At 34.6% G+C, this 22,690-nt stretch overlaps 1 long non-coding RNA gene across 3 annotated transcripts in view; it reads left to right on the top strand.

Annotated features, from left to right (window-relative positions):
• The first annotated feature begins 9,401 nt into the window (after nucleotides 1-9,401).
• Nucleotides 9,402-22,690, top strand: part of LOC130156125 (uncharacterized) — a 178,221-nt gene continuing 164,932 nt past the window's right edge. For all 3 annotated transcript variants that reach the window (XR_008824331.1, XR_008824329.1, XR_008824330.1), the window contains exons 1-2: nucleotides 9,402-9,575; nucleotides 14,991-15,083. This is a non-coding gene — a long non-coding RNA (uncharacterized LOC130156125). The remainder of the gene's footprint in view (nucleotides 9,576-14,990; nucleotides 15,084-22,690) is intronic.

The raw sequence follows: 22,690 nt of genomic DNA, 5'->3' as shown, positions 1-22,690 counted from the left end.
ATTATGAGCTTATCCATCTTGCAGGTAGAAGATCTCAAGCTGCACAACAGAAATTTGTTGTAAGCTATAAAAGTTTCCTCTTGAATTGTCGTATATCAAAGTAGAATTGAACACTTAGAAAACAGCTTGATCATACCCTGAAAAGTTAGAATGACAAAAACCTGTTTTTTGAGAGGAATGCTAGTAAAACCTGGATTATATTTTGTTTTAAGGATTTCTAACAGAAAATTAATTTTAGTCTTTTCCTATGGAAAATTTAGATTCAAATTATTGTTAGAGATCTTACAGCCCTCTCGTATTATGGGTACCCTTTTGAAGTCTGAAATACGCCCATTTCTCAGCTATTTTGGAACTCTTCACAAAATTTAAGCCTACCTTCTAGCCACTCAATGGCATTGAAATCTAGTGGGTTTTATACAGGAATGTAGTGGTAATATCCCACCTTTAATATGCTGTGTCTTTTCCTCCTTTTGATTTATCACTTAGCAAACTCTACGGCTTCCTTTGGCACAAGAAGCAAAGATAGATATAGAGTTCCCCCAAGAGCTGCCACAGCAGGTTTTGATAAATATGTTTCTCTGAACAACATATATGCAGTCTTATTGATGGCACAATAATCATAGCAAACGTATATTGTCAGGCTTTAACTTTCTTGGTTTCAGGCTTCACTCTCCTGTCCATTAGTTTTGGTACTTTGTTAAAGAAATATGAGAAACCTTTGTGGTATACTTGATGATGCTCATTCGTAAAGACATTTTCCTCTATGACAGATTGACCAGATGCTTGACTTCTGAGAACAACCAATACACTTTATGGAGTGAGAGATGACAATTTAACTACAAGTTATTAACTGATAGTCCAGTGTGATAAAACCTTTACATACACAGCCATAGCCACGCACACATGTACACATCCACATGCGCATAAATAAAACCAAGTAAGGCAAATTGGTCAGAGTAGAAAAATCACCAGAAGGAATATTTTTTCAAGAATAGTTTGTTTGGGATTATTTTTTTTTTTATTTATTTATTACAGTTAAAAAGCTGCAATTCAAAATTTACTTAAGCATAAGATTAGTTATACATATGGAATTGTTTAGATAACCAGTAAACACATAATATGATGCTAAACAGAGATGACAACCCTTTATAGATAGCCTTGACTTTTTTGTTGAGGAGAACTGATTTTATGAAATGGTAGTAGCTACTACATCCCATATTTATATAAATACCCTATTTATTACCTTTTTTCTTACAGTTTCTCTTGAACAACTGTTTTTCATATTGTACTCTTGTTTAGGGCAGCAAAGAATGATACTGTATTAGTTAGGTGTTACTACTGTGTTTTGCGGAGACATGGACTCTGATGCCTTGTGCAGAATCCACTTGAATTTGAAGGGAGAGATACAGCTTCCTTCATAGATTTCTGCATTAGGTCCTCAAGCTATAAAATGTCTGGATATGAAATGCTGTCTTTCTGTATATTTTTATGGTATCTACAGCAGTGGGAACATAATCATGGTAAAGAAGTCAGCAATTTGTAAGAAAAAAAAAAGAATAATGCTATTTTCTAGACTGGAAAAATATTTTCTAAATGTGGCTTAAAATTGTATCTTGAATAAAAGAACATAGAAACAACAAGGTACAGCCAAAACAATGTAGACTGAACGTGAAAAGTACAGTTCTGTCTAATCAGTAGTTGAACTTAGTCCTAACACCTCCCCAACAGTATCCCAGAAGACAAATGCAGGCTAAATTTTGAGTTATAAGAAGGTTTTGTCCATACCTTTCACATAACAACAGGTAAGGATCTTGGCCTATAGAACCTTTGTCTTAGTTCCTTTATTTGCACTAAGCAGGAGTGTTAAAATGAAAATTTCTTTGAGAAATGCAAAACATCGAGATCCATATCCCCACTAACCTGTAGATTGCAGTAAGATTCTACTTAAAATCACTTATAATTACATCTCTGACCCCTGATGTAAAAAACCACCCTCAAACCAAAATTGATTGCCAGCTGTGTGGAATGGAGAAATTCATCCCAATTCAGGACAAGACAGACAGTCTTCGAACTATTATCATTCTAGAGCCGGTGAACGTTAAGTTCAGGAGAAAAATTTGAGAGAAATGGGGAAGATAAACATAGAGCACTGGTGACTAAAAGGCATTCTCTCTCTTCTCTCTGCCAAATGGAAGAAAATTGTTTCATTGTAAACCATCAACCTATCAATTGAATTTTGGGCTGAGAGCCAAAAAGTTGGAGAGTCTTGACATTTCACCCAGTCTCTATATGTTTTTATCATACTGCATTGTTGCTGCAGTCTCTTCAGGGCTTATCTTATTTATTCTGTTTGGCATTTACACCTGTTTAATTCCCCAAGTAATTTCAGGTTTATTTGAGTGTAAATAAGGGAAGAATTCAGAGGAAATGACATGAACAAATGTTAATTATTACTTTTAAACTGTACCAACACAGAATTTTTGATTTCTGGAAACAATTTTCATTGTCTTCTGGACTGTTTAAGTATAATCATAGGATTTTTTGCTTAATTTTTAATATTGATTGCCTATTTTGTTAGACTAATATTAGCAATTTTTTTGGTAATCATTTACATATTTTCAATTATTTCCCAAATGGAATGTAACTTCATTTTTTTTAAAAGGAAATATAATATGAATTTTGTAAAGACGTTTTTAGATTTCAGATCCCTATTACATAAAATATAGTGAAAAACATTGATCATTCATTGATGAACCTAAACTTTTGTGTTTTGTGAAAAGTATATAAAAACCTTTTCACAATCTGGGAGTCTTTTTTAGTTTAAATGGACACTAGTACCATGACCTATTTTCCTGAAGAGTTCATAGAAAAGTTCAGGGCAAGGGGATGAAATATGTTGATTGGCAGAGGAGATGGGATGTTTGTAATTTTAATCAAATTTAGAATTAAGACATACTTCAAATAATATGTCAGACTAGTGTTAGTGGATTTAAAATCTAATGACAAGTGCTGTCATTATTAGTTAAATATAGCCATTGTGCCTGTGGCAATAAATGATGACACTTCAGAACATGCAGAAACAAAAAACTCTCAAGTATTTAAAGAAAAGGGAGTGACTGTAAAGTTAGTTACGCAGGAATGCGACCCGGGTATAATATGTTTCCTAAATACAGCAGCATCTCTAATTTGAACAGAGGACATAACTGAATGCAACATAATGTGTTGTTACTACTAGTGTTTAAATTTTAGGAAACTTGGGCCTTTCTTCCTATTTCATAAGTGTATACCAGGAAATTTCATATTTATTATATTAATACTTGATTGTATTAATATATAAGAAATATTTCAGATTCCTGTCTCTGTTACAGATCTGTACACTTTAAAATGTATCACTCAATTTTCATAATCTTAAAACATGGGAACTGAGAAAATTATGTCCTGTTTTTAATAGATTAAAATATTTTTTTTCAGATAATAAATTCTGGATTCATGAGGTTATGAAGGTTATTTGAGGTATTAGTTGGTGTTTATTTCTGTCAAGGTGAGGAAAGTGAAAGAAGTTGAGAGAGATGTGTCTGAGTACATATGCATAATATACTATATAGTACACAATATCAATATATTTGTAATACCATATGCTAGTCCCTTTAAAAGGACATTCCTTTTTATTATCATTCAAAGAAATCTTCTTACATCTCTGTAAATCTTGTTTCAACAGTGACAGTATAAGGCAATTGTGAATGAAGGGGATAGGTGTTGGGAAACTGAATTTTGAAATAAATTCAATGTAACAGGAAATGCATGTAACAGAAACCTGGGCTCAGATCATGAACAGTATAGTCAGTACTTAGATGTGGAGTGTTAAATGAAAATTTTAGTGCTCTGTGAGGTTATATTTGTTATTCTGCAAGTGACAGTCTTGTGAACCCCTGTGTCATCATATTAAGAATTCGTTTGCTGGAGAAAGGTATTCCTTGGCATATGAATTGAGCAGTAATTCTGCTATCTTGAGATGATTAAAGATTTACAGCCATTTGAACTAGCAGTAACAGTGTTGCTGTGTGTTTTGGAGGGAGTGTGGTTGTTACTTCTGTTTAGGTGATACATTCTGCTTATCCACAGCTCTCAGTGTAATGCCAATTTGCTGAGTTAATCTTCACTTTCTGTACCAAGTTCTTGACTAGTGTTGCTGATCTTGTGTAAATAATTTCAATAGCTAACATTAAGCATAATACCAAGCATATAATTTAATTTTTGAATGCTATGGTGAATTTTGGCATAAACATTTATGTAAATGATGTGTATAAAAAAACAAGATTAAGATTTGTAAATTTGCAGTATCAAGCACTTAGCATTTACTTAGTGGTTAACAAATTAAGGTACATTATGGTTGGAAGTAGCTTATACAATTATCTGCTACACGGTAGCAGATATACTGAGAATCACAGAATAATTTGTCTTGAAAAGGACCTCTGCAGATCATCTACTCCAATCTTCTCAAATAGGGCTAACTTTCAAGGGAAGACATGTTGCTTGGGACATTATCCAGTCTAGTTCTGAAAATTTCCCATCTTTTAAAATTCCCTGGCCTCTCTAGGCAAGCCATTTAACTGTTTAATTACTGTTTGGGGTATTTTTTCCTCATTACATTTAGTTGAATTTTCCCTTGCTGCAGCTGTGACTGTTTCCTCATGTCCTTTTAATGTCCTCCTTTGAGAAATCTCTTTCTCTGTCTTTCCTATAGCTATTCTTTAGGTAGTTGAAGATTGTTGTTAGACCTTCTCTCAGCTGCCTTCTCTGCAGATCACTTAACCTCTCTTTTTACATAATGATGCTGTATATTATTCCCACTCTGAAAGTGAGTGAAATCCACCTGTGTTGTAGTAATAGTGGGAGGTCCTTATAAATAGTCTAAGTATTTAAGCAATGCAAGAAGGACTTATATGTCAAACAGCTGGTCTGTTTTTTCTTATTGTAGTTGTTAGTTTAATGGGATATATCCTCTTTCCCTACAAACCTTGGTAATCTACCTTCCATTGTCCATATCTGCTCTATTTCTATCACATATCCTAATCATGTGAAGACCTCAAAACATTTTTAGCAGGGTTAGAAACTTCCTTCCAGTCTCCCATCAAATCACTTCTGTTATTTTCAGTTATAACACCAGTGTGAAGCATAAGGGAGGTTCAAGAGAAGCAGCATTTACAAGACACTAAAAAATCCTGAAGAAAGGAATGAAGCTGAAATCTCATCTGATGCCTCTACTTAAATACCTTGTTTAGACATTCCATGTGACTGGGATTATAAAATCCTTACCCTAGTTCCAAGTAAGTACTTTTATTATCAATTTTCTTTAAAGTCAGATTGCCATGGCTATTCTTTCTTTCTTCCCCCAGGAATTTTGCATTATTGCTATACAGTCCAATAGCAACAAGAGAGAGGTCTCAGTCCAACCTGCATACTGGAGATTATGAGCACTCTCCTGGGAACTGTGAAATATGAAACAGTTTGTCAGATTGAGAAGATTATAGTATCTGACCTCCTTCTACCCATGAAATATAAACACTTGGTCCATTCTATAAATGAGACTTTGCCACCATTCTTCAGGCTGGTTTTTTAAGTGCTCACATCTGTCATTTTACTTTGTCATAAACTTGGTGCTACCAGTGTTTGTCTCTAAACCTAGCATGTCTGAAGCATCCTCTCAATGAGGGAATTTTGCTGTGGAGTTTCCTGGTTTGAGCTCCAAACTGGTAGCTGCCAAACTTCTCAGATCAGATAGGATCACGGTTACTTAAGGATGCACAGCAGCATCAATGTACAGACAATTTCAGGTGGCAAGAGCAATTTGTTGTTGAGAATAAGGGAACACACAGATACTCACGTGCCTGATTTTGTGTCTATACTGCTCTGACGTGTCAGAAGTATATTCATTACCATGTAGTGCCTGTCCTTTATGCACATAACGGCCTCATTGACATCTTGTTCAGTCAAGGCTGGGAACAAATGGTCATGCTTAGCATTTTTGGCCATGCAGATTCCTAGAGGGCTTATTCCTATTGTGCTTGAAGCTTCCTTGAAGGCTTATACTACAGACAACCTTGACCTTCAGAGCAATTCTCCAGCCTGCCTTAAGGGGTACTGTGGATGTAACGTTAAAGGGTGGGCAAAATTTTTCTTTATCACATTCTTTGGCTTAGGCAGCTGCAATCTTCCTAAATTTGCCTTTAGGCATCTACTTGCTCTTATCATTCAATGCCAAGTGATCTATAAGTTTCACCTTATGTCATCTTTCATTATAATCTAAACCAGCTGCCACTTCTCTTCCAAGTACCACTCTGTTCAGGAGGAAACCAAGCTACACTTAGTGTAGTGTACCTAAACCGGAAAATCATCCTCTTGCTGTTATATGCAGCCAACTTGTAATACTTGCTTGTATGGGAAATAGCAGATAATATATGTCAAATAACTCAATGAATACCCTACCAAACTAAATCATGGCACAGACTGACTAGATTTGTTAATGCATGTTACAGCCCCTTCTTCCAAAGCTGAACCACATTCTGCAACTTATCTGAAAACATACAATTTTCAAAAATTTCCGAATTACAATCAGTCTATCTCTTTACTCACTGGTGTTGCTTAGTTAAAATTTTAAGATCTGTTTTCCAATGTTAGTAGAGGTGTTTTTTTCAACCAGTAGTTAAACTGGTCTTGCAACCATTTTTCATTAAAAGATCACTGTTTTCCTGTGATCAGAAGTGGAATTAATGGATAAGGCACATGGAAGTGTGATTCAAGATATACTGTTCGTATGAATTCCGGGATGCATGTTCCTCATTATTACAGTCTCATACGACTTGGAACATTTGTTGATGGAGGGGCTAAGAGATAGTCAGGCCATCCTATATGCGGAGTGGACAAGCTGTCTTACACAGTCAACCAAAATAATCTTTTTAGACAAACAGTAGTTGTTAACATAAAAAACAATGTCCATAAGAAAAATGTTTTCATAAACTGTTGTGATTCATGAAGTAAAAGATAACTTTTCTGTGTGGATAAATGGTTGATATTTGATTATGTCCTTTTAGAGAGGAGATTATTCCAAGCTATTTGGAAACAGGGGATTCTGTATGACTTTTCAGGGGTCCCATTTCTAAAATGGATTTTGTAAAACTTTCATGCTTTCTAAATTAATAATAAATCAATAATAATAAAAAACCTTTCCCAACTGTTTAATAATAAGAACTGTGAAACACACAGAATTGTTGTTGCCATTCAATGAAGTCTTGTGGATTTCCCAATCTAGCATTGTTATTTAGCTGTGGCAGGTAAGAACTAGTGCTGTTCTCCTATCTGTATCCTACCTGCATTCTAGTTTTAAACATACTATGTGAAAGGCTATTTTGAGCCCAAGAGCCTGCTCAGTACAACTGGTGTTAGCAAAGTTTTTTGATACTGGAACCTGATCAGTGGCAATGGAAATGTTTAGTTTTAGCAGCAGATTTCTAACAAGTTCATCCCAAGTGCACATGCCAATTGGTTTTCACAGCAACCACAAAATACCGTCCTGACAATTGCACGTGCACATTTGTGCTGTTTAAAAAGTACAGATAAGGCAAATTCATCCTGGAAGTAACAGGAAGCCCTCTGGAGAAGGGCGCAGGAAAATGAAGCTACATCTGTGTTAACAAGTTATACAGCACCAAAGAAACAGATCTGTGGGATGAAGCAGTTAGTACAAAGGAACTTAATGTCCACAGTTTACACATTTTAAGAGATTTTTCTCTGGGCTAGCGCTAGTCTGGGCAGTTGACTTATGGAAGTGCTCTAGGTACACCTCTGGAGTGCATTCATTGCTTTAATTTCATCCAAAGGATATCAGTTCGCATCCTTTGAAAATACTCTGTGATACAAATCAGAGTATATTAAGTGGAAGCTATAAATTTCTCACTTAAAAATTGCAGTCTTTGAATGACGATGCTAATGTGGATGCATCCTTGTAGAAGAAAGCAAATCACAATTTTTCAAATGTAAATTTGAAATTCACTTACTTGTTGAGAAGTAACTTTGTTTACAAAATGACCCATACTAGATTAATAGATTTATAAATTCACATTCTCAGTCTTGGTAAATTATTGTAGCTGTACTGAACTCGATAAGGTTAGCTGATTTGCTTTCACTGAGGAACTAATCCATGGACTTTAGAATCCACTGTGAAGTTCCATAGATTGACAGACACTAAAGATATTTAGGTGGGAAACTAAGCCATGGTTTAATGAGAGGTTTTTTTCAAATTGATTGCCAGTATCAATGCTGTTGAAAAGATAAATTATCTTTTGTCTTAGAGCTTTAAATAGCTACAAAAGCTCAGCCATTTACCGTTTACTGTTTAGAGACATTTTTGAACACAACACATGCTTTATATTTCTTGATAAAGTAGCCTCATGATATAAAGATTTGTGAATTGAAACCAGTTTTTCAAAAGAACTGTCATGCATCTAACATAATCCAACAGTAATAATAGCAGTATGAGGCTTACATTTTCAAAATTATGTGTATAGACACATTCCATTAACATTAATGGCAGCTACAAGGCTAAAGATCAAATTTTTCCTGAGTTAATCCTCTAACTCTGATTGATTTTAGTGATTTAAGATAACTAAATAATTTTTAAAGGCCTTCAGCACCTAAGTTTTTAAATATATCCAGCTCAGACTGAATTGTTATCAGTACAATGAGTATGTTTATTGGCACAGTTTTGGTCTATACCTAGATAGCTACTGATTATGTTTCTGCATGCAATTTACAACAATCTCCTCTGAAGATTTAATTGTAAGTGCATTTTGTGCAGAGACAGTACACCATTTAGAGGTCATTTTCTGGTTTTTGGAAAAAGAAGAAAACTAACAGTTGAAGTGAAACAAAAATGTCATTTATATGATACAGTGTCATATGTGGAACTCAAACAATGTACAAAAGATTCAGGCTTAATTTTCCTGAAGCAGAAGAAATGAGAGGCATTTCATTTTTGTAGGTGAGAAGTGAAATGTTCCTCTCTGCTCACTGATAGAGGCATGCTAAGGTGAATTTTAATTATGACTAAATTGTGGTATTACTCTTTCATACCCTGAACATCTGTTCCCTTCAGGAATGATGATTTATGCAGGCTATCACTGCAGACAGCTTGCTACAGCTTATGTCACGGTTAGTAGGAAGCTGGTGGTAGTATTTCAGAAAATACCAGCATCTAAGTGGAGACAGGCCAGTGTATTTTTAAGGTAATAGGAAAAGGGGAGCATGATATGTCCTTTTTTAATTTTGAAGCCAAATATTGACTTGACTTTTTTTTCTTTTTTCTTCCAGACCATCTGTCATTAATGAAGAAAGTATCTTGGACAGTGAATGGCCTGGCTCTTCATAATGATGTCAAGCAAAGGAAAACCAAGCATGTCATTTCCAACTGCATGTAGAAATTTACTGAGGACACCTCTGATAGAATTTTAGTGTTTAAGAACTGCACAAGGCAGGAAAACTAGGAGCCTATTGCATCACAACCGAATAAAATTGAAAAGGTAACATTTGTTTATTATCATGTTTGAATGAATGCATCTTCAAAGTACATTCATTGTTACTGCAGTTTTATTGCTTTCATATAACTATAGATTATTCTTTTAAAAAAAACAGCCAAAAATTTCCTTAAATTACAAAGCCTTATTATATATACAGGGATTATACGTATGTTCATGTTAGATAAGGGGAATTTTGATTCTGTGCTCACTCTTTACTGAAATACCCCCCGCACTTTAATCTGCTTGTTTTTGCCTAGTAGCCACCTTGCTTCTGATCATGTGCCTAATTCTTGTCCTACTTTTGTGTGTGCTACCTAACAGTAGGATTTATTACCAAGGAACATTATTTCTAAGATTATCTGAGGCATGGCTTATATATGTTACATATGTCTGAAAATACATTCAATTTTGATTAGGTTAGATATTATAAATATTCAGTAGTTGTAATGTTTGTCTTAAAAGATATGACACTATAACCATATAACAAAATATTTTAAATTTGCACTAGATACTAGAACCTTTATTCCTGTGTAAGGCATTTTAATACTTTCTTGAAAATTCAGTAGATTTTAGAAGAATTGATATGCTGTTTCAGTTCTAGAAGGGTATATGTAGTTGTCCCAGAACAAGTATGGCATATACGCTTTAAATCACCTCATTTCTATTATTGGTCTGTGAAGTGTTTTTCTAAAAATAATCTTTAAATTATTTTCAAACCTACGGCTGATTCACAACATGGAATATTTTGCAAAGATTTCCACTACATGTAAGGAATTTTGAATGCCTGGAATATTAACGCTCAGCCCTTTCTGAGTTGTGTAATCCATTTTTTTTAAGCATCTGTAGGACAATATGATTATTGTAGGTCTCTAGCAACTGAAAAAATTCTATTCTATTGTAATTATAATTTTCATCCACTAAATTAATACCCAAGAAAAGTATACCTGGCTCAGTTAACAAAAGGTCATATGTCTGTCAGTTTTCTAGTGTCGCCTGTGATAGATATCAGCCCATATTTTGTAGAACTAATTTTGTTACTACATTGGTGCTAATATATATCTAGAAACTGGATGCAAATGTGAATAATAACAATTCTGCAATAAATGGTCTTAGAACCTATCATCTAACTAGAACATTCATGATACTTTCAACATCAGGAGGATAATCAAAACACACAGATCAAACTTGTATGTACATTGGAGCAAAAAAGTTCAGCAATAATTTTTAACATCACACAAATTCAATAGTTGGATACAGTATTAATAAATCTTTGGTTTTGTTTTTTTCCATGGGGATTTCTTGACCTAGAACATTAATTATTAAACTGATATCCATGAGGAAGTTGTGGACTGCTTGCAAAGGGTGTCCAAAAAGTGACTGAGGCCATAGTTTTGAGTACATTTCGAGTCAATGTATTCCAGCACTGTTGCTAAAAGAAGGCTCCACCACTTGTGCCCTGTTGTTGCAGGACTTCTGCAGCTCTCTGGACAGCACAAGGGTTTTGCTCCATCGTTCAGTGAACCACACAGGGAAGATGACATGCCAAAAATAAACCAGTAAATAATTGTCAATTTTAATCTGGAATGGTTTCTGGAATTTGATCCACTGCACACCCACCCAAATACTTTTGCAAGCACAAAAGAAAAGATCACATGGGAGTTTGGAAATGTTGGGAAAATTCTAGCATGTGTGTACAGCTTGGTGCAGGGGAAGGAGAACCAAGGCCGAAGGAAAAGTTGCATGTTTGTAGGCAATTCCTGTTGGCATTTTATACAAGTATCTGATCCTCCACTGAGAGGTGAGTGTATAAAGGTCAACACATTTAAAATAGATTGGAGATCAGTGTCTCAGGTGTTAATGCAACAGTAAGTATCAAATAAAAATATTTTTAAATCTTCAAAATGGTATTTCTTCCAGTCTAGTGATTTAAAAAGGAAACATATTTTTTGCTTATAAATCAAAACCACAAACAAATTACTGGAAAAATTGCAATGCTGTGTCAGATTGGACTTTCATCTAGTCCAATATCCTGTCTGTGAGTGGATGTCTATAGAGAGGTGGAAGAATAAAGGCAGCATATGATACATATGGTGCATATGTTGGTGATTTCCTAGCACGCTGCCCTCATCTGGGACAACCCCAGTTATGTATAGTCAAATCACAAAGAATATATCAGAAGCAGAACATTTTCCTTTTTCTTGAATAGAAATAATGTTTTTTTTATTTGAATGGGAGATTATTCCTTCCCTTTGGAGCGGCATTCACTTAGCATGCTTTAAAAAAACAATTTAAATGTGGGGTTTTTTCTATGTATAATAAGCCAAATGCTCAACAGATTGTGGCTACTGTGTGAAAAGTCTGTTTCTTTCTCTGTAGTCAGTAACTATTTCTTTTCAGACTTTTACTTATCTGTGAAAAAGTGGACCAGCTATGCAGAGTGATGTGAATTCACCAAATACTGGTGGTATCTTGGCAGGAAGGTCTGAAGTGCAGCTGGAGGGTGTTTGATTCTCTTTGTTCTGAAACCCTGACAAAAGTGATAACATTCTCACTTTGGTTATGCTAGATCTGTACCACTGAACAAATGACAAAAAAGACACACTGAACAATTGCAGTCTCTGTTACAGTTCTCAAAAAGGGCAGATTTACCGACTGTACAATCTTCACAGACTTCCTCCTATCTCCATTTAGTGACTGTACAGGCTTCTGATGGAAGAACTGAACATCTACGATACAGCAATCAATATAGTCATGTATATCAAATAGGATTCGTAATTCATTGAAGGAAAATATTTTTTTTCATTCTGAAAATGCCTATCCTTATGCAATTAAAAGTGGAAGGAATGATAAGTATATTTATAAGATTTGAACTAAGGGACAAGATAAATATTGATTTTTTTTCCCCTATTTGTTTTATATTTGAGCTAGTTGGAAGTTTTTTTGTCCTGCCAAAATTTAGAAAATGTCTACAATAGTCTTACTGAGCTAAGATCTTTCCAAACATTTTTAAACACAGAGATCTAAGACTAGAATTTTGTAGGAGAGATCTGAGTACAGATCCACATTCTGTTTGGTTTAGATTAGACTGGAACCTAGTTGTTCCAAATTATTTCAGATGGGTATTTTCAGTTAGGCAGCTGCCTAGAAAGCTAAGGAACCTGTGGTTGTAAAGAATTAGAAACTACAGCTGTCAGAGGGCCTTGACCCCATTGAAAGAAATTGTAAAATATTTGCATATTTTCCTGTCTTCTAACTTGCCAGGAAAAATGTTCTGAGTTAGGTTAGTACTGGATCAGAAACACGGCATTTGGGCCTAAATATGTTAAAAATGGGCAAGTGGAGGGGAATATGTTGTATTTTAGCAATCCTAAGCAGTATGCAACACCTTCAAAAGAGTTCCATGTTTGTGCATGTTAGAACAGCATTGAAGCTACTGTAATTTCATTTGAAACTGGAGAAAACAAAAACCAAAAAACAACCAACCAAGGAAACACAAGTCTTTATTGATGGTGCATTTTCTTTGCCTTATTTTAAATTATGTTTCTTTGGAGAGGCAGCATCTCTTGTAATTTCGGTGTGCAATGTCAGTTGTGGAAAGTGGATTCTGTTGAGGTAGGAGATGTGTTTTTCACACTTGAACATGTGTTATTGCAGTTGAAGGTAGGATTTCTAAAATGGGACACACTCCTCTTAAAATTTACAAGACTCATAAAATTTTTATTCATACTTTTTGTCTATTTTCTCTAAAAGTGCCTTGAAAAAGACAGCTTAGGATATTCACCTGGCTGACCTGAAATAGGCATGATGGGTGAATAATGTCATTAGTGTTTTCCTCTTGCCTTTTCTTTTCAACAGTTCCATAAACAATGAATTTGTCCTGGTCAAAGTATTGCCATTTCTGTCATCAAAAAGTAACTTGTGTGCTATCTATCTTAGACTTTCTTCCAAAGAATGACAGGTAATTTCACTAGCATCATTTTAGTGACAGTTTCTGCTTTAATCACACAACTCCTATAGTGATGATTCACCTCTTTCATAAATTTTGCATTCACTGAATAGCATTGCACAATATAAAAACAGCTATTGTATATATTCTCAAGTATTATGATTTCTGTACAAACTGGAGAAAGGTAAGCTAAATATTCAATAAGAATTTTGAAGTATGTGTAGCAAGAAAATACTATTTAAAAGGATGCTATCAAGAGATACAGGTTTTAAATTGACTGAGGTGTATGACTTTATGTTATTCAATCTGAAAACCTGGTTCAGCATAAAATCCTAGTAGTGGGAGGATTCTCTCTAAAACAACAGCTGTAATGCATGACTAGGAAAAAATAGAACAATGTGGACATGGACAATAAGTATAATTTAGAATTTGACTGTGGGCACAAAAATTGGCTTGTGATATCCCCTATTTGATAGTATACAACAAGCTAAAATATTATTTTGTTTGTGGCATCTTGTTCTAAGTGTTTCTAAAGAAGAGTTTCTATCTTTGTCAGCAGAATGAGAAGTTATTTGGAAATAAACATTTAAAGTAATCCAAAACCGCGTAGTTGTATGTTTAATGGGAATCAGGTTAAATAAAGCAATTGTGACATTTCTAGTTTAGCATATCTTTTTGTTCAAAGCATTCAAAGCATGCATGCTCCAGTCAAAATATGCTATTAGCATAAAAGTGTAGTAAGGAATATCAAGCCCATCTTTCTTTTCTGCAGCACCCAGTGTAACTCAAATGTGCACTAGTAGGCCATATACTTTCCACCACTTAGAAGTCTTTTGCTGAAGTCACTGACTAACTTTTAAGGCATTACTACCTTATATTTTTTTTTCTACCATGGCCATCTATGTTCTATGAATACACATTAAAATATTTTGCACAGCATATTCATGCTTTTCTGTGGCTAAACTGATTAGAATTGATAACAGTTTTCTCTCTATATCTTACTCTGTCTAGAAAGTCTTTGAAGTAGAGCTTCCTGTTACATGTATGTGCACAGCATCTGATAGAAGCAGATTCACTTTTCACAAGCATCTGAATTTTTCTTCTTCATTTCATACTGTTTCAGTTGGTAAAAAACACATAACATTTTGTTATACCTGAAATTACTTTTTATCCAAGAATAACTTTAAATATTTGATTCCTTGCGTTTCTAATAGATTTGCATATATAGAATACTGTTCTTGCAATGTGTATAGTCAGTACTGGAAATGAGAGGATCAGCAGCTGTACATTCTGCATTTTATGTGGGGTGTAGACTACAATGCAAAGGCATTTGTTCTTTACGTGGTAAATAATTACTTTGTAGCTTCTTAGAGCATATTCATACCGTGGTGGGGCTTTTTTGTTTTTCTTAATATATTTGCTAAAGAACTAGGTCTTAATTATTTGCAGTAACATCTTTCTTTTTTTTAAAGTTTTCAGATGATTGTACACTGAGGATGACTCTTACTTCTCCAGTGAGATACTGATACAACATATGTGGGGAACAAATCGGCATATCATAAATGGTAAGTAACATTTGTAGGACAGACTTTCTGTTTACTACATTGTGGTCTTAGAACTGAAAAGTGAATCTGGACTTACTTTTTAAATATTTTTTTTTATGTTTGTGCCCTTAAGTTGATCTAAAAATGGCAAATAATAAATAAGCTTATGATTAAAGCTATTGTTTTATGTAATACTAGCATTTTAATATTTGCATAATTTTTTATCCTTTTCTCAGTGATTGCATGTCTTTTTCTCTGTAGGCACTTCTTTCGTCTCAGAGCTTTTTCTTACAGCTTCAATGGGATAAACACACATAGTTTATCTCTTCTATCCTTGTATATGGTCTTTAAACAAGACACCATTTCAACTCTGTTTAAGAAGGCTAAAAAATATTTCTTTGTTTTCTAACAAATAGCTATATCTTTGTACTATAAATTAGGCATTTAAGTATATATCCCTATGACATTTTTTCCTTATTTCTGAATATATCACTTTATTATTCAGACTAAGGATTTTTAGTACAAGGTTTTCAATAAATGAGCTCAAGAGCTTCCAGCTTTAGAAGTTCCTATATCTGTAAGTAATATTCCTATCATGGGAGAAGTATACAAGGAAGATGTAGCATTTGTAAATCATTGAAAGGACTCTGAAATTCTTTGAGTTGTGTGCCTCAGCAAATGTTTATGTAAGTAGTTTGCTTATTTCTCTTTTAGTCCTAACCACTTTCAAAGAAGAAAATCAGATTTCATCCCAGCTAGGAGTACAGTTTCCAGGGGTTTTTGACTCTCCCTGCAAGCCAGATAGCATCCCCTGGCCACATTTCAGGAAGAGAGAAAGCTCTCTTCATTATGAGCATTTCCTCATTATTTCAAAGTTTACTTTTTCAAAGTAAAATTTAAAAAATTATTTATTGTTTTATATATTTATTTATTTCAAAAAATTTCAAAGCTACTTTCAGATGAAAAATATATTAAAACTATTCTTAATTATTAAGAAAATATAAAGAATGCTTATGAAAATAGTTATAATAAGAAAAGCATGATAGCCTCAGCTAAATGTTGCCCAAAACTGTATGAGGAGAAACTGGACTTACACCCTGTCAGCACTGTTGAAGAAAGAACCCAGTGATATATTCAGAGCCTTCCTACTCAATGTGATGGAACTCTTTATCTCTTTGGTGGCATTTTCAATTATGGTACTGATGACTTCAGTGGCACATTGGATAATAAGATATGGATTAAGCCTTTGTGTGCCTCATTTTCTTTAATCACAGACTCTGCAACCACACTTGAAGCATTTGTATATAAGCATAAGTTACTACTAAAATATTTCCTTCAATTCATTTAAATATAACTCAGTCATGATGAAACACTCAGCCCTGCCTTCACTGTGAAATCCTATACTGTGACAAAAGTGTCTTTGATGCCAATTACTTTACCTGTCTAAGAATCAACCCAGATATTTCTTTTCTGCACCTCATCCTAACATTTAACTTCAGACTTAGCTTAACATTTCTATCCTCATATATGGAATTTAGTAGACACATCTTCTCTGACAGATCCAGGAAAAGGAAACTGGCATTGAATCCATAGCTAGAGAAGGGTTTTTTTTTTTATTTTTAACCTAGTTAGGATCATAATTCTGAATATAGAAGCACATCTCTGTGGTGTGTGTATCATTACTGTACCATATAGATATAAAAATTAGCTCTATGCCTACTATCAGGTAGTGTGTGCTCCACAGTATTTTTCTCCTTTTATACGTCTATGCATATCCTTAAGGAAGTATATTCATTGATTTGTCAGACCAGTAAAAATTGGCATCAATAGATTAATTAATTGGTCTATTCAGAGTAATTTATAGTAATATATGTGATGCAATATAATAGAATGTAATATAATATGGTATAAGCTATATATATGGAATATTATTATAGTAAATGTCTACTGATACGTTGCATGTACAATGTATTATTGCATTTACTATACATAATAATAGAATTTTATACAATTTACATGAAAATTCGATACTCAAAACTAACTGCTCAGTCCTCAGTTCCACTCACCTGTGTGAAGTTCTAAAACTCTGTTGGAAAGCACAATTGAATCTATTGAATTTATCTGACATACAGAATGTAGCCCCTTGTACATACCTTATTCTGTTTAGTGTAGAAAGCATAGTATGAGCAGGGAAAAGAAAAAAGATGTTTGAATTGGTCTGGCAAATGTGTACCTGCTGACACCATGGGTTGGAACCATCAGAGCATGTAAAGAGCATTAGGTTCCATTATAAAGCATCTTTACTTGGTAAATGAAGAGTGCAAAAAAATGACATGAGATCAATTTTTCCTTCTTCTCTTTGGCAGTATGTACATCTCATTGAATGGAGAACAGCACCTTTGGTTTTTAAGTAATAGTTTTTTAGAGTAATATCTAGAGTTGCTTGCTATGAAATCTGAATATATCCATAGGTAGTAATTTTTTCAACTGTAGTCCATTAGGTGTGAGCCTTTTGCCTGAATAAAGCTCATATCTATGAGATCATAGTTATGAAGGTTAACCCTTGTATTCTGCAGGACCTTTCTCTATCTTCTGCATAAGTTATGTGGTTATTGAATTAAGCAATATGTATTCCTTTTCTTCTCCTAATAAGTCTTAAAGAACTTTTGCTCATTGGAAGAACTGCTGGAGGAAGAATGTATAAATAGGCAGACAGGAATCATATAAAGTTCAACAAAGGGAAATGCTAAATCCTGTGGCTGAAGAGCTATAATCCAGTCCACCAGTATAGGCTGGGGCAAGGGGAGTAAAAAAGATGGATTCTGATTCTTCTTAGTAGTATTTAAGAAGCAGTGGGCACAAATTGAAGTGCAGGAAGTTCCACTTAACCGTAAGACAGAAAAGTTTACTGTGAAGGTGGTTAAGCACTGAACAGTTTTCCCAGAGGTGACAGTACCACTGGATAAAACTGATCAGTCTGCTCTACCTTGGCCCTTCTTTGAGCAGAGCGCCAGACTAGACAAACTCTAGACATCCCTTCCAACCTCAACCATTCTGTGATCCTGTGAACTTACCAGGTGGGCTGCAGTTATGCATCAGAATGAACTATTTTGAAGAATTCTAAATATACTGTGGCTGAGAAGGTCTTGGCCTTTCATTTCATCTGCAATTTCATCTGGACAGGTTTAAGTGCTTCAGCACTGAATGTTTTGAGAATAGAGATGAGCATCTGCAAGTTAGTCACAATTTAAAAAAGGAAATACCCACAAAAATTATTGAGTTTTAAAAAAGACTTCCACAGGCTTGATAAACATCTTCCAAATGGTGGCACAGCTCCTTGTGTGAGTGCGGAAAGCTTTCCAGCAACAATTATAAACCAACAAAGCCATCATGAGTCTGACTAGTTAAAAAGCACCCTGATTAAATACTTAAATGTAGAAACTTGACCTCAGCAAGGTTTCTTTAGTGCTAGCACAAAGACAGGAGGAGAAAAGAGGGAAAAGGATAGAGAACTTTCAAAATTAGTTCTGAAACTATTTCTCCAATATTGCATGGATTGAAGCTTCCCAAAAACTCTTAATAACCAAACTTGTGTGTCAACTAGATTGCTGTAGACTTGCACTATACTGACATTCATCAGGATAAATATCAAACAATGAAGAGAGATTAAAAATCTTACGGGACCTAGATTGGATGAAATGGAACTAAACTGCTGTATCTCTCTTTTTGCTTTAATATGGTTATAATGATCACAAATATACACAGATGTATAGATGCAGTACACTCCTTTCCACTTTTCTTACATTTAATTCCCTTCTATTTCATTCTTTACTCCTAAATGAGGAGCAACAGTAAATTATTACTCTGTATTTATCTTGCAGTCTTAAATTTGTCCAGATTCTAATTTTGTCTCTGAACTTCAGCACAAGAGCAGATGGAAAACCTGGTTGTAGGTTTCATGTGACTAGAATGATTCCTTCATTCCAAGTTAAGCATTCACATGTAATTAAATAACTTGCATAAATTGTTTTAAAACAACAAAACCAAGTTGGTATGGTTTATTTTGAATTGGTGACATTTAACTAGAGGAGATGATGTAGTGCAGTAAGTATAGTGAGGCTTCGGTTGCACAAAGAGAACATTGTGAGCATTGCAGCAAGTTTGATCCTGACAAACATTACTTTTCTTGTTCTGTGGAGCTACTGTAATGTGATTACTCTCCTGCAGGCCATCACAAGTTGTCACTTCTGGTTGCTGTTGGCTTGTGTTTGCTGTGGTCCCACACACTGCTGTTTGCAAAGCCACAAGCCGTGTTGTACTGTCTGGAAATATGTGTCATTCCTGCACATGAATGGACTGAGGAGTAAAATTAAGGCTATTGTAATTCTTTCTTTCTGCCTGGAAAAATAGTTTTCTACAAAATATGGGATTATAATTCTGGATACTGAGTAGAACTTTGCTGAGTTCTTTATAGCTTGAGTTATGCAAAGGACTTAATATTTAGGAAGTGTCATTAATTAGTAGGAGAACAGCCATTTCAGTCCAAGGCTATTTTTACTTTTACATAGCAAGTTATTTAAATCTATTAATTTTCTATGCTGACCTGTTATAAGCTATTCTAGTAAAAAAAAAAAAAAAAGAAAAAAAAAAAGATGTGCAGGGTGGTAGAAGTGGAGAAAGAGGCATAAAGTGTATTGGAAAACTACCAAATGTCCCCTGCAAATGGACCCTATTCAGAATCAGTAAGCGTATGATGAGTGAAGTGGTTTTGAATATCGCCTTTAGATTCCATGCTGTTACAAGGCCAGCCCCGAACATGGCAACTCTTATTTCCACACACAGTACCTCTTCACTCTCAATTTAACCCAAAAATCTGATGAACCCATTACTCCATACTTGATTTCATGGAACAAGGAGTAGATATAGTTACAAATGATCAATCACAAGCCGTGAACCAAAGCAGCAAGGCATTAACAATTCACACCATTTCGGTCCACTTGCTCAAGCAGAAGATGTGCCAGCATATTTAATGCACAGCTACTTCGTTCAGTTCAAGAAAAGACATGACTCATGCTCATTTTAGGAACTGAGGAGACTTCATAGGTTTTCATGCCTACTAACCACTAAGTGTTAAGACTTTGCACTTCTAAACAATTAATATAACCAGGTGTTCAGTAAAGGTCATAGAGGTAGATAAGTTTTTAAATTAATTTTTTTTCAGGTTAAAAATAAGTGGAAGGTTGTCCTAGGAAATGGTTCCCACAATAAAGCCAAGTTGTGTTGTACAAATTTGTATTGTACAATCAACATCTTGTTCAGCAGTATTGTAACATTGTAGACCCCACAGGCATATGCCGTCAATTTAATGGAATCACTGAAAAAGCAAAGCAGCTGTGAAAGATTGCTTTAAGTACAGCAATCGTGTGCTTGTCATTCTGTTCAATGGTGGAAAAATCCAAATTCGGATAGGCATCAGTATTTAAGAAAATGACTGCTAAAGCATCTCTCATAAGTACCTTGGGGACAATACGATTTGACATATAGCATGTAAACAAAAGTACACAGCAGCTGTTAGATTAGTTTTTGTTTGAGTAAAAACACACTGACATAATTCAAACAACACAGGAAAATGCATGTTTTCCATCATTCAGTTTCCATATATAAAACAGAGTTTTGGGTAGAACATGCCAGTTGCCCTGGACAAAGAGCTGTGTGGTGTTCACTGAAAATAAGAAACAGTGAAGTACAGTGTATGCTAGGACAGTATCATGCCCTCTGTGTAATATATATACAGTGTACAGTGTATATTGAAAGTACTTCAGGAAAAGCATCCTGAGGAAGTGTAAAAAGAATTTCCAGTATTTTGATCATATTGAAAAGTTTTTTTTTTCCCCATAGAAGAAAAAATGTCAATGATTTCTTTCCTGGTTTTCTGATACTGTCATTTATTAAGAAAAAAATACTTTTACTGTTTTGCAGGTTATTTGGTAAGAGAAATTGACGTAGAAAAGAACTCAGCATAATAATAATGTTTATGCTTCAATAATGTCATGAGTTTAAGCAAGAAGAAAGTTAACAAACTGGATTTGGGGGGATTTGTTTTTACTTTTTTGCAGTCTTCTTGTGATGATTGCAAATTGCTGGTGGGTGATTTTCCCATTCCTTTACAAATGTTCTGCTTACTTTTTGTGGATATCCTACTGGGCTTTGGATTTCACGCTTTCTGTCACTCCATTTGATCAACACTGCACTCTTATCATTTTCAGCAAGTTTAAAGGCAAGACAAAGAAAAGCAGGTTTTGCTCTCCTGTTTGCCACAGTGGCTTCGTGCCATTATCTCCATCAATTTAAAATCTCTGGGTTTTGTTTTAGGAAAAAAATTCTCATCTCTGTTCTTCAGGGGAGTGTAAAATTACACCGTAAAACAATTATTTTCTTCAAGGAAATTCAATGTTTGTCATGTGATATGAAGTCAAAAAATCAATGAGGGGGAGAATAGAAACAATAAAGGTATATTTATACTGTTCATCTTAGCTGAGAAGCAAAGATCCTTGGATACTCTCTTTTATCTAGCAGCTAAGACTGCTGCAGTGGGAAAAATAATTCAATTAAAAAAGAAAAAATGCAGATGGCTTCTAATGCAGTGTTTAATTTCTGCATAGAAATTATAAAGAAAAGGGATTTTGTCTATAATTTAAAATATTTTCTGTAACTTCTGACTACTTCCCTTTGCCCAGCTTCCCTTGAAGGGAAGTTTCCTTCCTTTAAAATTTATTTCATTTTCTGATCAAGGACATTTGTCATCAGTTCCCTTCAGGAATTCCCTCTCACGGAAAAATCTCTAACCTCCTGAGAGACATACATCATGAGTTGTTCCTAAACCTTACCAGTTAGCTCATGCACTTTCTTTCCAAGGGTTAGTCTTTCTGTGGTCAGCACACTGTTATTGACCTTGACAGTCCTGCTTCATAGTTCAATTTTTGTAATGCTTGAACAGCTATAATGTTAAATGGATGATGCAGCACTTGATGGACTTGTAGATTTTTGGGAAATTTTGCCTATAGATTCTTTCACCTTGCTTTATAGACTGTGGTCTGTATCAAGCTGTATTATCAAAGCAGTCTAGTGGAGCTGGGAGTTATTTTATAGAGTCATTACTGGTACTCTTAGTTTTCAAAAGGGTATTAGTTTAGGATAATACCTTCTTTGTTTTAGTTAACTCACCAAAATGGACAGAAGTCTGGAAGTAGCTAGCTGTTCAGTAAAAATTATTCTTGCATACCTACATCAGTTCCAAATGAGAACATAACCATTCCTAAACTAGGGACCATTTTTGAGTAACTGTGAATTTTTTATCGAAAGTGCAAAGGATATCTTCTGGGATCACCAAATGTATGCCCAAAGCAATACACTTACAGAGTATTTCAGTAAAAGTATACTCTTTTGAATTTACTGCCTTGCTGTTCTGCCTTTATTCCTTTTCCTTTCTAGGGATACATGGGTTTGTACTTCGGTGAATGCTTAATAACTTAAATAACATTGGTTTCTGGCATTTTAAAAAGGAGGCCAAAAGAATGGGGAAAAAAAGAAAGAATACAAGCTGTTTAAGACTATAAATCTGAAAACAA

The sequence above is a fragment of the Falco biarmicus genome, chromosome 10 (assembly GCF_023638135.1).
Source record: "Falco biarmicus isolate bFalBia1 chromosome 10, bFalBia1.pri, whole genome shotgun sequence".
Lineage (NCBI taxonomy): Eukaryota > Metazoa > Chordata > Aves > Falconiformes > Falconidae > Falco > Falco biarmicus.
The sequence above is the reverse complement of the archived record's forward strand: the minus strand, read 5'-3'. Positions and strand labels throughout refer to the sequence as shown.